The sequence below is a fragment of the Mchenga conophoros genome, linkage group LG9 (assembly GCF_057382185.1).
Source record: "Mchenga conophoros isolate Kocher_MC1m ecotype Shallow Benthic linkage group LG9, M_conophoros_male_GT1.1, whole genome shotgun sequence".
Lineage (NCBI taxonomy): Eukaryota > Metazoa > Chordata > Actinopteri > Cichliformes > Cichlidae > Mchenga > Mchenga conophoros.
Window position 1 is genome coordinate 23699015 of NC_140534.1, and position 14355 is coordinate 23713369.

Sequence of the window (14355 nt, forward strand, 5' to 3'; positions counted from 1 at the left end):
AGTTTGGCTAATGGATTTTTGTTTCTGAACCCCCTTCTCTTTTGTTGTGTCAGCTGTATTTCTGTTTCCCCGAGTCTGGAGGATGGTCAACTTGGAAGGATTTGTTCATGCGTAACTAACTGTCCTCTTTTTGTACTGTAATATATTTTTTCTTTTGAGTATTATATCAGCATTGTCTGATTTTTCCTGTGCCTTTCATTCAAAAGTTGTATTTACAACTTTTAGTGGGTTTAAATATTAAAATAAATGAAGATCTATATATAGATATATACACACTTATGCTCTGCGTGGCCTCTCTTTGATTCTGCCTTAATTTTCCTTTCATTAATTCCCATCTATTTATCTTGCAGGTGATTTGGCTGTGGCTCATATTGCCTTTTTTTTTTTTTTAATTTTTTTTTTTATATAAATTTGATTCACTGTGGCACAGCTGGATATCGGTGTTTGCCAATTCCCTTTCCTTTTTTCTCATTCCTCCTTCTTGGTTTTGATCTTTCCTTTTGTTGTGCTCTCCACTCAACTGTGGATGCAAATCCTCGTCTTTTATCTACGTTTGAATAGATTGTTTTTGAAATAGTTTACTATAGCTACGAATTCTTTTGTGAAACGTTTATAAGGACGTTAGATTGCTCAAAATAAGCCATTCATGGAGGAGGGCTGTACTTGTTTAAATACATGACACAGAATTTTCAAATATACTCATCACCACTTGGAGTTTTTAGTTTTTTATTTTTATCATAAGTCTCTCCTCCTCATTGTATTTATGTGTATTTTTAGTGTGTGTGTGACTGTGTGAGTGTGGTTTTTGCTAATTCAATAGCTCTTCTGAGTCTCTCTGTCTATCTTGAGCCTGCTCATGCTTGTAGCATAAAAGCCTGTGGTGGAACAAAGTAGTGCTCGAGCCATAACCAAAATTAGAAGCTACATGACTGACACTCTTTGCCACTCTTCCTCTTCCTCTCTCTCTCTTTCTTTATTTCTTCACGGTCATTTTTCCACCTCTTCCCTTCTCCTTCTCCTCTGTAATTGTGCTTCTCTTTGACACACCCGCTGGTTTGTGTGGAGAGCTGATGTCACACTCATTGTGGTGAAGTGCTGTTTAGCCCTCCGTGCTGTAGCTACACTTAGTCCAGCTGATGAATGGCTCCGGGGTTGGCTGGCTATAAGAAAACACCACAGAAAAATGAATGGGGCACCAGGCGCTCAACTGCTGCCCCTCTAAGTTTAAATAAACATGAGGCTATTTCAGCGTGCAGCCACCAGGGATTCTAGACACTGGACATGGAGAGGAGGAAGGTGGTCGTGTCGGAGGGGGGAAATTGAAACAATATGGTTTTGCAGAAAAAGCAAACTTCTTGTCCTCCAACTACAGCAAATAAATAAAACCCTCACTGCATTATCCAATTTGCTGTGAGTAAGCTTGCTTCCAAAAACTGCAGCCCAAGTTGTCAAAGTGAAAGCAGAGGAAAGAGCAGCTTCTCTTTGTGTGTGTGCGTGTGTGCGTGCGCACTCTGTTTTGAAGCTTTGCAGCCACTATCCAAAAGGGAGACTAGATATTGTTGTAATTCACCTGCCAGTCATTGAGCGGGATGGGTAGCGTCACAAATGGGTAGGAAATAAATGTGCTGTCATGTGACTACCTTTGCAATATCACCAGGCTCTTTGCAAATCCAAAGCATTTTGAAATCCACCCCCGAATTCCCGCTTATCAGCACGGGGGAAGTTTGAAAGGCAGAGGTGGAAAGTATTGTATAGTGTTCAGCAGTCGCATTATCTAAATCTCTACATGACTTTAGCCGCGCCTGTCATATTCCAAACCTGGCAAACTGCTGATATCTTATTCAGGTCATAAACTGAAAGAGAAGGAGGGGGGGGGAGTGAGAGAACTACCATATGTTTGATTACAGCAACAAAGAGAGGATGAAAAATGAGCAATGACCAAAAAAACTTTGTTCGTCGCCGTTACTCATTCTAACCTGATGTAAAGTCTATTTCATGCTCTGGCAGGCCACAGGGACAGGCAGCCATTTTTAGAACCAGAATGACCCACATATATTTTTTTTCTTATACTAGTAGGGGGTTAGGTATAGTTAGGGCTAGGGGTTGGTTATCAGCAGAACGTGTGAAGTTGTGTCACTCACCCGTGTGCACGTGGCCTGCTGTTTTGGGCCTCTTCCGGGTTGTGATGGGACTCGGGAGAGTGTTCTGAAGAGTCTTTGTGAGCGCCTCCTGGAAAATCATCACTAATGCAACACAAGAGTTGCTAGAAGCAATGTTCCTCTCGGGCTGCTTACATCCCTTCAACATGGTTGTGTCACTCTCACATCTAATGCCTCATTTAGATAGCACTCTGGTTCCAGGGGTTTTCTTTTTTTTTTTTTTAAAGCTGTCGCACACTTCAGCCCAGCACAAAATCCACAGTGGAAGCTATGTGTTGTTTGAAAATGCAGCTCAAAGAAGCTTTGACGAAGACCAAAAGGAAGGCGTCGCGGGAATCTAGACGCTCTAATGTTTTGTAAGTCAACCTGGTTTTTAAGTTTTGATCTGCTATTTATGTGCATTTGACATCAGAAGCACTTCGAGACAGAATTTGTTCAGAAAGAGGAGAGCGTGAACGAACGTGGCTCTCAAACTTTTTCTTGGGTTTCAGAAAATGCCGAAGAAAAGTCGATGCCTGGCATCCCACAGTTTTTATTGATTGTTACCAATTTAAAAAAAAAAAAAAAAAAAAAAAAAAGGATCCTAGCTGAATTTAAGATGGATAAAGGTCAGCACCATAGAATCAGCAAACTGTTCCCTAAAATGTCACGTGCATTTAGCTTAGTTTTACCTTATGTATTTTCTCCTTGTCTTGTGGCCCACTCCACTGATTGAGAGCCACTGCTGCCGTTCTCAATCTGATTCATTCAGTGGTTTTCCAATCTTTTGTCCACTTTTCACGAGCCCATCTGAGTCCTGTTTTTAGGACCCTGGTTCTGGGGCTGCTCCGTCTCTGGGCTGGAGCCCTGGCTGGGCCTTGGGGGCTTGGGTCCTGGTTGGTGTGTTGCCGGGGTTGTGGGCGGGTGGGTGTATGGGGGCCCAGCCCTGGCGCAGGGTGCCGCCAGTGCATCGAGCCACCTGGGGGGCTCTTCAACTGGTGGGGGAGGCTGTTAAATCTTGCAGGAGGTCTCCTCTCTTCAGGAACTCACTCTGCAGGAGGGGGAGTTATAGGAGAGGTGGAGGAAGATCTCAGCCTGGGCGTCTATTGTCTTGTGTAGTCTGGAAGATGAGCGGATGATGGGGTGGGTGCAGTTTTCTCTGTGGTGGGGGTCGGGTGGGCTGTCCCGGGCTCTGTGGGGCCGGATGGCGCTGCTGAATTGGGCCCCCTTTCCCTGGCGGGTTGCAGAGTATGGGGGTGCCTACTGGGGTCAGCGGGGGAGCTGGCACCAGGGAGGGGTCACTTGCCCCTCCCTTCATTCCTTCCCCATCTCCAGCTGTTTCCCTCTTCCCGCTCCACCACAATCACCCACACATGCAGGGCCTTGGGGTAAAGATGTGTCACCAGGGTGCAGGGAAGGCATCCCCCCCACGTTGGGTGAGTGTTGAGTAATTGCATATGAGAGCATGAGGGTGGGAATGGATGTTTGTGTCTGTGTGTGCCTGTATGTCTGCGTCTATATGTCAGGTTGGGTACCAGACGCCACCTCTCTGGGGACATCTCAGGTCCTCCAAGGTATGGAGGCCTATCTCCCCCCACCACTTCCCCTGCCAGTGGCAGACGCCCTCAGACATCGGTGCATTGGTGGTTCTTTGTGTCCGGGGGTGGGCGTCCGGGTATACACCGGCTCACTCCTTGGTGGCTGCTTGTCGGGGCCTGGGGCTCGCTCGGGCCACTTTGGGGGTGGGGTGCCCTCAACCTCTCGGCCTGGGGCTCGGTCACTCAGGCACAGCTGGCTGCCGGCGGAGCTCACGGGCACGTCACTGCAACCCCCCCTGGCTTCTGCTCCGCGGCTGCTGAGTGAGCCCTCATCTGGGGCTCTCCTCAGCTCTTTCTGGGATAGTGGTGCGGCTGCCCCTCTGGTCTTCCTTGGTCTCTTGTGTTCTGAGGGCCTCTGGATGTCTGGAGTCTTGATCTCCTCCGTACCTGCTTCATGCCCTGGAGGACGGGGCTGTGGCCCCCCCACACCCTCTAGCAGATCATTACATGAAGGAACCTTTTAAATACAAGCGCGCTCATGCTCATGTGTACACACGGGTGCTCACACACACAAACTACACCCTTTTTTGGCTCCTACCTCAAAGCACACTGCGCTGTCAATCTTACGTGCTGTACTGTTACTGTATATTCCCATATATCATCGTGATGTTGTTTATTATGTTGCTCTTTTTTTTTTTTTTTTTTTTCTTCTGCTTGTTTTCTCTTTTTTCTTTCTCAACAGGTGATCCAGGTGATTGATATGTATTTTTTGTCTGCTTATTTTGTTGGTTTTTGTTTTTTGCCCTTGTCCATCTTCCTCACTGTTTTTCTTTCCCTCTTTCTTTCTCCCTTTTCTTTTCCCCAGTCAAGTCTGTCCCGTATTTAGCAAGTGAAAATAAAATAAAATAAACAATAAAAGGCGAATCAAATAGACCATTACGGCAAGGCTGGGATTGTCCATTTGGTAAAGTAAATCCGTTGGGCATCTTTCTTCGCCTTTAGACAATAATTCTGATTGCAAATAAGCCAAACGGGACAGGCAAAAAAAATAAATAAATAAAAGGAAATGATGACATCCATTATGGTCATCTGCTGCTGTAGCCCATCTGTTTCAAGGTTTAAATTACTGTGCTCTTGGAGATGCTTTTCTGCATACCTCGGTTGTAGCGAGTGGTTATTTGTGTTACTGCTGTCTTCGTATCCACTCAAAGCAGACTGGCTGCTCTCCTCTGCCTCCCTGGGTATCTTCTCTATGCTGGATTATTTTCTGTAAATCCCAGATATGACTGTGTAGGAAAATCTCCATACAGCAGCAGTTTCTGAAACACTCAAACCAGCTTGCCTGCCACCAGCAAAAAGGCCAGTTTCAAAATCTCTTAAATTACTTTTTCTTCACCATTTCTAATGGTCTGTTTGAACTTCAGCAGGTCATTTTTCATCTTTTTATCCCAATGCTTAGCTGACAATTTGAATTAAAAAATAGTCTCTAATTTTGAAATCAGTTTTGTTAGCAATTTAGCATATTAGCAGTAATTTTAGCAAATTATTGCTACTGTATTTTTTCACCTTTTGACCAATAGTTGTCTACTTTAATCATTTACTATTACTTTATGCTTACTTTATGCTTACTTTTATGCTCACGTCTATAGGACTACCAGTTATTTAAATAATTTGTCATTTCTGAGTAGTCTTCTTTTGGGTAATTGTACCACTGGTTGGGATTGACATCCTAAACCGTTACCTTTTAAGTGATGCTCACACCATACTTCGAAATGTTGATACAAGAAAGCATGGAGCAGAATTTGATAATACTGACATGAATCAAATTTTAAATATATTAGGGGTGCAACGATACACAAAATTCACGGTTTGGTTTGGTTCGATACTTTGGTGTCACGGTTCGATATTTTTTCGATACAAAAAATGTTCATGCCTTTTTAATTTGTCATTTATTAAAATTATAATATATATTTTAATATAATATATTTTAGTACAGTTTTAAATTTAATTTTGCTAAAACAACAAAACAATAATAAAACTATCTGATCGAGAAATCACTCATCTTTGGAAAAGAGAGTTTATTACAGAGAAACGTCTCTTTTTAACAGGTTAACAAGCTAACTGCACTAACACACTGGCACATCCGACATACTGTTTTAGTTTTGTCCATGACGCGCTTACCATCAGGATCATGCTTCATATGAAAACCAAGATAGTTGCAAACACCAGATCTGAATGAGGGTGGGGGAGGTTCAATTTCGGGTATCGTTGAGGCAGTTGCTATGTTGCAACGAGCTTAGCTTCTGTCTTGCTAGCTTGCGCTGCGCTCAGTGGATCTGCACTCGACAGTGCAGCCTAGGCGGAGTAGTCGAACGCAGATCCACTGAGCGCTCAACACAGACAGCATCGTCAGAAGAAAAGTTAATAAAATAAATAAATAATTTTGTATTGTTCGATACATATGCGTACCAAACCGAAAGCACTGTATCGAACGATTCAATATCAATACGAGTATTGTTGCACCCCTAATATATGTATATTCTCATTTATCCTGATTTTAACTTGGTTCCCTTGAAGTTAAAGAGAAATGGCTTGAATTAACTGTGAATTAATCAGATTGGCCCAGTGCTTTATATTCAGCTGAATGCTAATTAACACTGTGTCAGCTGTTGAATAGGTCTTGCAATAAGCAGTTTGATATGCAAGTTTTCAAAAGAACACCAGGCAACCAACGGAGCTTCAAAGAGGACAAATCATGAGTCGAAATCGGGAAAAATATTTTTTTCTTTTTTAGAATTGCTCAATTTCCCGAAAAGAACTGTCTGGAAAGTCATTACAACACAGGCCGCCTGAGACGCGCTGCATTCACAAAGTGGAATAGCGGCCACAAGTTGAAACTACCCAACAGAGAAAATATAAAGCTGCTAATCTGCATGCAATTCAATATTACTCAGTGTTATAACAGTGTTTAAAACGTGATCATATGGCTTTAGTTTCCATGACTTTAATGTAAAAAGTGGATTGCTAGCAGATATGACCCCTCTGCCACTTTAATTCGTTTTTTGTTTTTTTTTGTTTTTTTTAAAGGCCACTTTAATTCCTAAACTATCCTTTCCCCTTTATTTATTTTCCAGCTGTGGAAAAGTTCACGCCTCCCACCTGCACACCTACCGTTGCCCATTTGCCTCATACTTGGCGCCTTCAACCTAAACACGCAAACAAAATGAGCCCTTGCTACGATTCCCTGTCCCAGCTGTTGGGAAGGAGGTCGGTGGCACTATCAGAGCCGCTTATCCAGCAAGACACCAGCGTGTTCACAATCCCATTACCCACCCATGCAGCAGTTTAAATGCACATTATCCTCTGCCTTGGAGGGGCTTGCTCGGACAAATGAGAAACTCAACACCACTCCCCCCTCAGCCCACCCCCCCACCCCCACCCCATCTCCCCAGGCACATTAGTTGACACCCAGGGCTGTGATTATAAACATCATTTATTCAGCAGACTCACTTATCCAGGCGTGCATTCATCCCTTCTAAAGACAAATATTATCCACCGTGCACAAAGATCAGTATGAGCACCAGCAGTCTAGATACCGGAGGATGCCAATCGCGTTTCCAAGCCCAATAAATCAAATTTTGATGTGCACATCTGTTCAAAATCATCGCTTTATTCCATTGTATTTTTTTTCTCAGGTTGTCTGCAGTGAAGCTCGGATAAGATTTTTTTTTTTTTTCTTCAAATCTTATCCCTTGCCATATGGTATGCTGTGACAAGATGTAATAAGCATTTAACAAGTTGGAGATTATGCTAGGTGACATTTGCACTGATTGTGATAACTGTTCATGCGTCCACTTCAGAGGCAGGGTACAGAATTTTGGCAGGGAGGGAAGTCAGCACAAAACAGCAACCTAGATAAGACAAATGATAGATCTCTGAATAACATGGAGAGAAAATGTACGTCCTGATATAGCAGTAGGTCCACTGCTTGCCCTTCTCCAGTCCTCGCTTAGTTGAAGCGCCTTTGATCCCTTTCACTCCAGAGCTGGAGGAAGGACAGCATATCTGATGTGAGCCTGGACCGAGGTCCTTAACACTCTCTCTGGGATATATTTACAACTTTGTGACCTCACATGGCATCTCCACTATGCCTGTGAAAAGCAGTGCTAAAATCCTTGGCGCTATTCACATTTGCCCTACAGGCAGCTCCGCAACTGTAGTCAAACTTACTCTGGAGGCATCCATCACTTAGTGACACGCGAGTGGACAAAATTTTCCCCTGATGACTGCTCCCCTCGTTGAGTGACATTTGACTAAAGCTGATAACACGATGGAAAGTTTCACCCTGGATTACGTCCCACTTGCTGAACTTTCCGGTTGGGCTCGGAAAAGCAATTAAAAGTATGCAGGTAGTACAAGAGCAGATAACAGCGATGCAAAACGGCCACCATCTTTCACCATGCTTTCACGCTGTGATGGAAGTTATTTTTCTTTCTCACTTTCAGTGGAGCAGAGTGACCAGGGATGATGAGAAAACACTCATCTGCGCTTTTTTTCAATCACCAGGCATTTATTTCATGAACAACAGTTCCTCTCTGACAAGAGCAATATGGATGAAAAGTTGATTACAGTTATTTAAAGGTTTCCATCTTTCTACAGCTTTGATTGGAAGCACTACAGGAGTAAATGTTACATAAAAGAACATGCTTGAATAAATACTAGACACATCGATCATTAGGGTCGATACTGAGCTCTGAGGCGATTTTACTTTCTTCAGCTTGTGATTAATGCCACTGATATTTTCTTTTTTTTCCCCTCTTTTTTTTTCTTTTTTTTTTTTTCCACTGATATTTTCTACTCAAATCAAAGAGGCAACACATAAAACATCCTATATTGTATACTTACAACAGAGTCTTTTGCACATCTGCAATTAAATTATAGGAATTTTCCACTGTCACTGCTGTGTGCACCAAACAGTTGCTCACACACTCTAAATGGTAACAAAGGCTTGGCTGGACAAAACATCCTGCTATTGTCTGAATGTTTGGCTTGTCTCAAAAAGAAAGATGAAGGATGAGATTTGGTGGGGGGAAAAAAAGAAAAATTCTTTTCAGCAGCTGTCTCGTCCATTTGTTGGGGTCAGACCTCTAGCTTTTATATTCAGCCTCCGCTCCAATCTCATGTCTTCCCACTGACAAGTCTAACACTTTGTGGCTCGTGGAATTTGCTACAGATGAGAACTAGCATGTAGCACACGTTTACGCCATGCCTATGCCCAACATGCTGACAGAGACGCCGAACAACTCTGTTACTGCCCCGCGAAGGGATTGAGCAGACGTCAAAGCAGCCAACGAGCAACGACAGACAATTATTTCCACACTTTACCCAGTCAGCCGCTGCTACGCTGAGATTGTGGCTTGCATGTGCAAGCAGATCACTCCAGAGAAACTGCACCACAAGCATTTCAAAGCTGTCGTCTGAATGCTTAGACGTGATACACAAGGCCTACTGCAGGCTGGACAGCAATTTATTGAGTAGTTATGATGTTCGGCTGCCAAGTTTTGACTTTGAGACAGAAAAGCAGAGTACGGGTGGGTCCACAGACAAAACATAACTGCTGCTGTCTCACAGTCCATACATTCATTTTATTGTTTCCTTTAGATTTTGAAAAAATATCACAGGGAATCAAATAGATTTTTCCATCCATCCACCAAATTTCTTGTCCAATTCAGGGTCAGCTGTCATTGGGCGAAATGCAGGGTACACCGTAGACAGGCCACCAGTCTACAGCAGGGCTTTAAATAGTTCTTTTTACTTGCAATCAGTTCTTCAGCATAATAATACACGGTCTACAACTGAGGTCCACGTAGATTCTTTTTAAAAGTTAAAGAACAATGGGCCAGGTAAGAGTTCAGCACAGAAGAAAAAAATGCAAAAGTTTCATCTTGTATGTGGCGTACCGTAGAATCTGTAGACCGGCCAATTAATTTGGGTAACAAAAAGAAAATGAAAGGTGCTGAAAGCAACTACAGACATCACTGAGATGGGTAATTAGGATAATACTTAATGGGGTATCTATGCCTGGCTGTTAGTTATAAATGTGTTCTGATTGCGTTTTACATGTTAAATGTTAAAGTTCCCTTTTATGCATGCAAGGCTGGACAGCGCTGGGTACAATTATGCAGATTAAATACTGGTTTTCAGTATTCATTCTCAGGTTTTCTACATGAATAAATCCTTTGTTGCAAATGCCTTCACATGACATGAAAGATTAATGATTTTTTTTTTTTTTTACTCACCAGTTGCAAAGGTTCTTACTTGAGAGTCAGGAAATATGGAAATCGGAAAATAATGTTACGAATTTGAGCTGATTGATATTATGAACTTTAAAACTGACTTTGTAAATGGCTCTCTTTTAAAAAAAATAAATCTGTGGTCAGCATTTCCAGATCATTACGATTTATAACAGACAATGTTAGGTCTGCATGGTTTCAAGCAGTATGCATTGAGTTTAGCAAGTACTTGTATATATCTGATACCCGGTATATTAAACAGCTTGTTAATGCATATATTTGATCAGCCAGTCACATGGAAGCAACTCAGAGCATTTAGGCATGTATGATCTGCTGCAGTTCTGGCACAGACTGGCACATTTATTTCTAAGGTTTACAGAGAAAGGCCTGAAAAAGAGAAAATATCCAGCGAGCAGCAGTTGTCTGGGAGAAAATGTCTTGTTGATGCCAGAGGTCAGAGGAGAATTGCCAGACTGCTTCGAGCTGACAGGGAGGCAACAGTAACCCAAATAACAGCATGAAAGCATGGGTTCATCCTGCCTTGTATCAACGGTTCAGGCTGCTGCTGCTGGTGAGGATTTTTTTGGCACACTTTGGGCCCCATAGTACCAAGTGAGCATCATTTAAACATCACAGCCCACCTGAGCATTGTTGCTGACCACTCAGAGATGGCTGCTTCCAACAGGATAACATGCCATGTCACAAAGCTCAGATCATCTCAAACTGTTTTTTTGAACACAAAAAAGATTTCACTGTAATGGTCTCTAATAGCCTCCACCATCACCAGATTTCAAACCAGTACCTTTGGGATGTGGTGGACCGAGAAAATAACATCATTGGTTGTGTAACAGACAAACCATCAGCAGCTGTGTGATCTGAGAGGAGTGTTCCCATCACCTTGTTGAATCTGTGCTATGAAGAATTAATGCAGTTAATAAAGTAAACTTGTTACTAGCTAAGTATACCCCCAAAAGAAAAGAAGTGTCTGCTGAGTGTAGTTTGTAATGTGCACGGTGGCCTCTTATTTAAACACTTTCCAAACCACTTCTATATGCAATTGAAAACTGCACACACTGGCTGGCTTATAATAATGCTTTAATAATGACCTAGCTTTTCTCCAGGCAAAGATGCATTCCACACATCCTATATTATTTTATCAGGCTACAGAGTAAAGGGAAAAACAAATTTGATGTCAGCCATTTTCCCTGATGTGTGGAAGCTGTTCTGTTCAGCTTCTGCTCTGTATTAGATTTGGATAAAGTAACAAAGCCACCCCAGCCAAACACATTGGTTCACCCTTATCCGGAACGCATTCTCTCTCCACGACGAAGCATAAATCAAAGCTTTGCATCTTGCTTGTCTATGTACGATAGGAAGCAACAACAGCAAGAAAAAATGTCCTCATTTTGTATAGTGCTATAGCTCTGTGCATTACAAGAACAATGCTGCAGCTGTAGCCTTTCAGTCTTAGTATGTTACCACATACGTAGCCATCGGGTGAATCAGTGTTATCATAATCAGTTAGGAACCTGATGATGAATTAATCATTTCAGAAAGTAGATTTGGAGGTGTGGGTGTAGAAATGAGAAGATTTTTTTTTCTTTTTCTACCTGTGAAATCAAAGACCAATTTTAAATAAATAAGTGAAAGCAGCTGATCTGCCAGTAAGATCTTTCAGAGAATTCCCGCTAATCTCTAAAGTGTGTCTTACAAGGAAGATTGAGTGCAGCTTCTGCTCCTGCCTGCTGTGGTGGTGTCACATGACACTGTTGCACCGCTAAGAGGTGAAGAGGCAAGTGACAAAGGTATAGAGTATATTTCATGCATTTACTAGGAGTTCGGCGTCTGTGAGCGTATTTTCACGGTTACTGGTCATGAAAAGCCCTAAAAAGACAGATATAAATGAAAAGTTGAGGAGAAGCTAATTTAACAGAGCAAATAGAGGAGAAACATTTCACAGGATTACAGTGTTTTTGGTGGCATACTGTCATTACTGCACTGCTATTGTAGAAGTGTGCATCTAATTCCTCACCATCATAAATTATCCATTCAATAGCTCAATCTACAGCTCAGCATAGCATTTGCTTAATTTTACTTTAGGGTTCCTCCTCGTGTCTATAAGTGTCTATACATTCATGCATAATAGATGCAGAAGGCTTTATTTGTTAAAGTAGATCCCGGGTTAGTTGTCGAGGAAGCTCCAAATGCCTCAAGGGTCTCTGACCAATTTAATTGTGGAGTGTGTGTGTGTGTGTGTGTGTGTGATTGAGAGATGGGAATAAATATGGCCTATTTTCTTTGTAGCATCATTAAAAAAACATTAAAAAAACATTAAACCTGGGAGCCACTCTGATTTGAATCTCCACCAGAGACGGAAAAACCAATCCGATTACTGTAGCCAAAACCAGAAGCCAAATCTTTTTCCCCACATTTCATTCCTGCTCCTGCACTTTTTACAAGGGGAAAAGTGAACCAATGCTTCAAACTGTATTAACCCACTTATTTACCTGCTGTAGAGGTTAACAAGCTTAGATCCACAGTTATGACATGATGTGAACTAACAATATGCTGAATATACTGAAGAGTTTGGGGAATAAGATGCATCAGTTTCCCATCTGGAAGTGACTGCTGACAGGTTCAGATTATGAACAAATGCCTGATACAGCAGGCAGTATAGTAGCTGCGTGTCCGCTAATCTTTTGTATTTGGGGGTTATGACAAAATGAGTTCACAACACAGCTCTTCAAATGACCAGAACTGTTTTCCCTCTCCTTTTTGAACTGGCAAATAAAAAATTCTACTCACACCCTGCAACGATTGATGAGGGGACTGAAGGGTATCGTCAGGAAGACGCTTGGAGGAGATGAAATCTAATGCTGAAATAAAACAGCACAAAGGATTAGATGTGGCTAGGTACTGTGCGATTGCAGGAACAAAAGGATTAGCCAAAGAGAGGGATGTGGGTCACAGCCGGCAGACAGTGAAACTAGCCAGTCAACCGGCCTTGAGGCCTTCCCATAATCCACCATGGATAGCCAGGATGGTGGAGGCCATGTGTGAGCAGGAGGAAAGGAGAGGGAGGGTGAGTGGAGAGGTGTCATTTGAGTCAGGGCTACAGTGAGCTTTATATAGGCTTAAGTCAGGGCTGTGTGGCCTTTACAGGGGAGCATATAACGTGTTTGTTTTCACACCTTTCTAAATTATTCACATGCCACAACTCCCCTCAGCTTTTCATTCAATATTTCTGAAGGGTTTCAATTTCCTGGGTCGCGCACTTTGACCTACATCCCAGAGGATAAGTCACTGAAGAGGATTATGCCACATTAAGCAATTTGTTAACCCTGCAGCAGTGAACAAACCTTAGCATGACAAAAATGGGTGCATTAAATTAAATACATCTAGCTTCATAATAAAAGCTTGTCACTTCTAGGGACAAAGCAGAAACAAAGGTGGGTACAACCCGTGTCTTTAGCTTCTGTTGCTATCAGAGGATAAATGGGGTAGATGATATCATGATGCAATAATTGCTGTGACATGACCTCTTCACAAGCCTCAAAAGTCACAGCTTTTCTTCAAAGACAGGAAGTAAGATGGGGCTACAGATCTGATAGGTTGCCAAAGCTGAAAGCGGCCACAGAAACAACGTCCTCTTTATCTGATGGGACTCGCTGACCTACATCTCCTTCAGACAGACATCTGTTAACTTCCAGTTCCTCCCTGTGCCAAAGTGGAAAGCACCTATTACTTTGATAAACCACTTTTGCAGCAGTCTTTGCAGCTACTGTAACTATGAATGTTCAGGTGGAATATTACTTTCTGTAGTCCGGAGAAATGTGTATCAGGGGGGATTTTTTGCTGAGGAATTTATTCAAATGTTAACATCTGCAGCGCAGGGATAATTACAAAGATTCATGGTGGCACGTGGCACAGTCAGGAGAACGGGACAGAAGGAGAAAAGATGATTATTGTTATAGTATCCTCTAAAAAGAGTGGTGTGTTCAGTCTTGTGCTCTAAACCCTAGAGGTCAGAGTATAAGAAAGAGGATTACAAACCAGGAGCCAAGTAGATTAAACAGCGGCTGACTCTAGAGTGTCCTGTCTAAACTCATTCCTTCATCCTAACTCAGGATCAACATGCACAGTGATTACAAAACGGTTACAATGATTACTGCAGGTCATATTCTGAAGAAGTTACATTGTGTAAGGAGTTCATCTGTGTGTGCTTGGAGCTGCATCGGTGACTGCTCGCTCTTGAGCAATCAACCAGCCATAATCAAAAAGAACTAGAAGCTCAAAGAGAACAATCAACCAATGCACGTCTGCCACGTCGCCATGGCCTGATTGTGCCCCAGTGATCGTGCAATCAGTGGCTATAAATAGCCCATC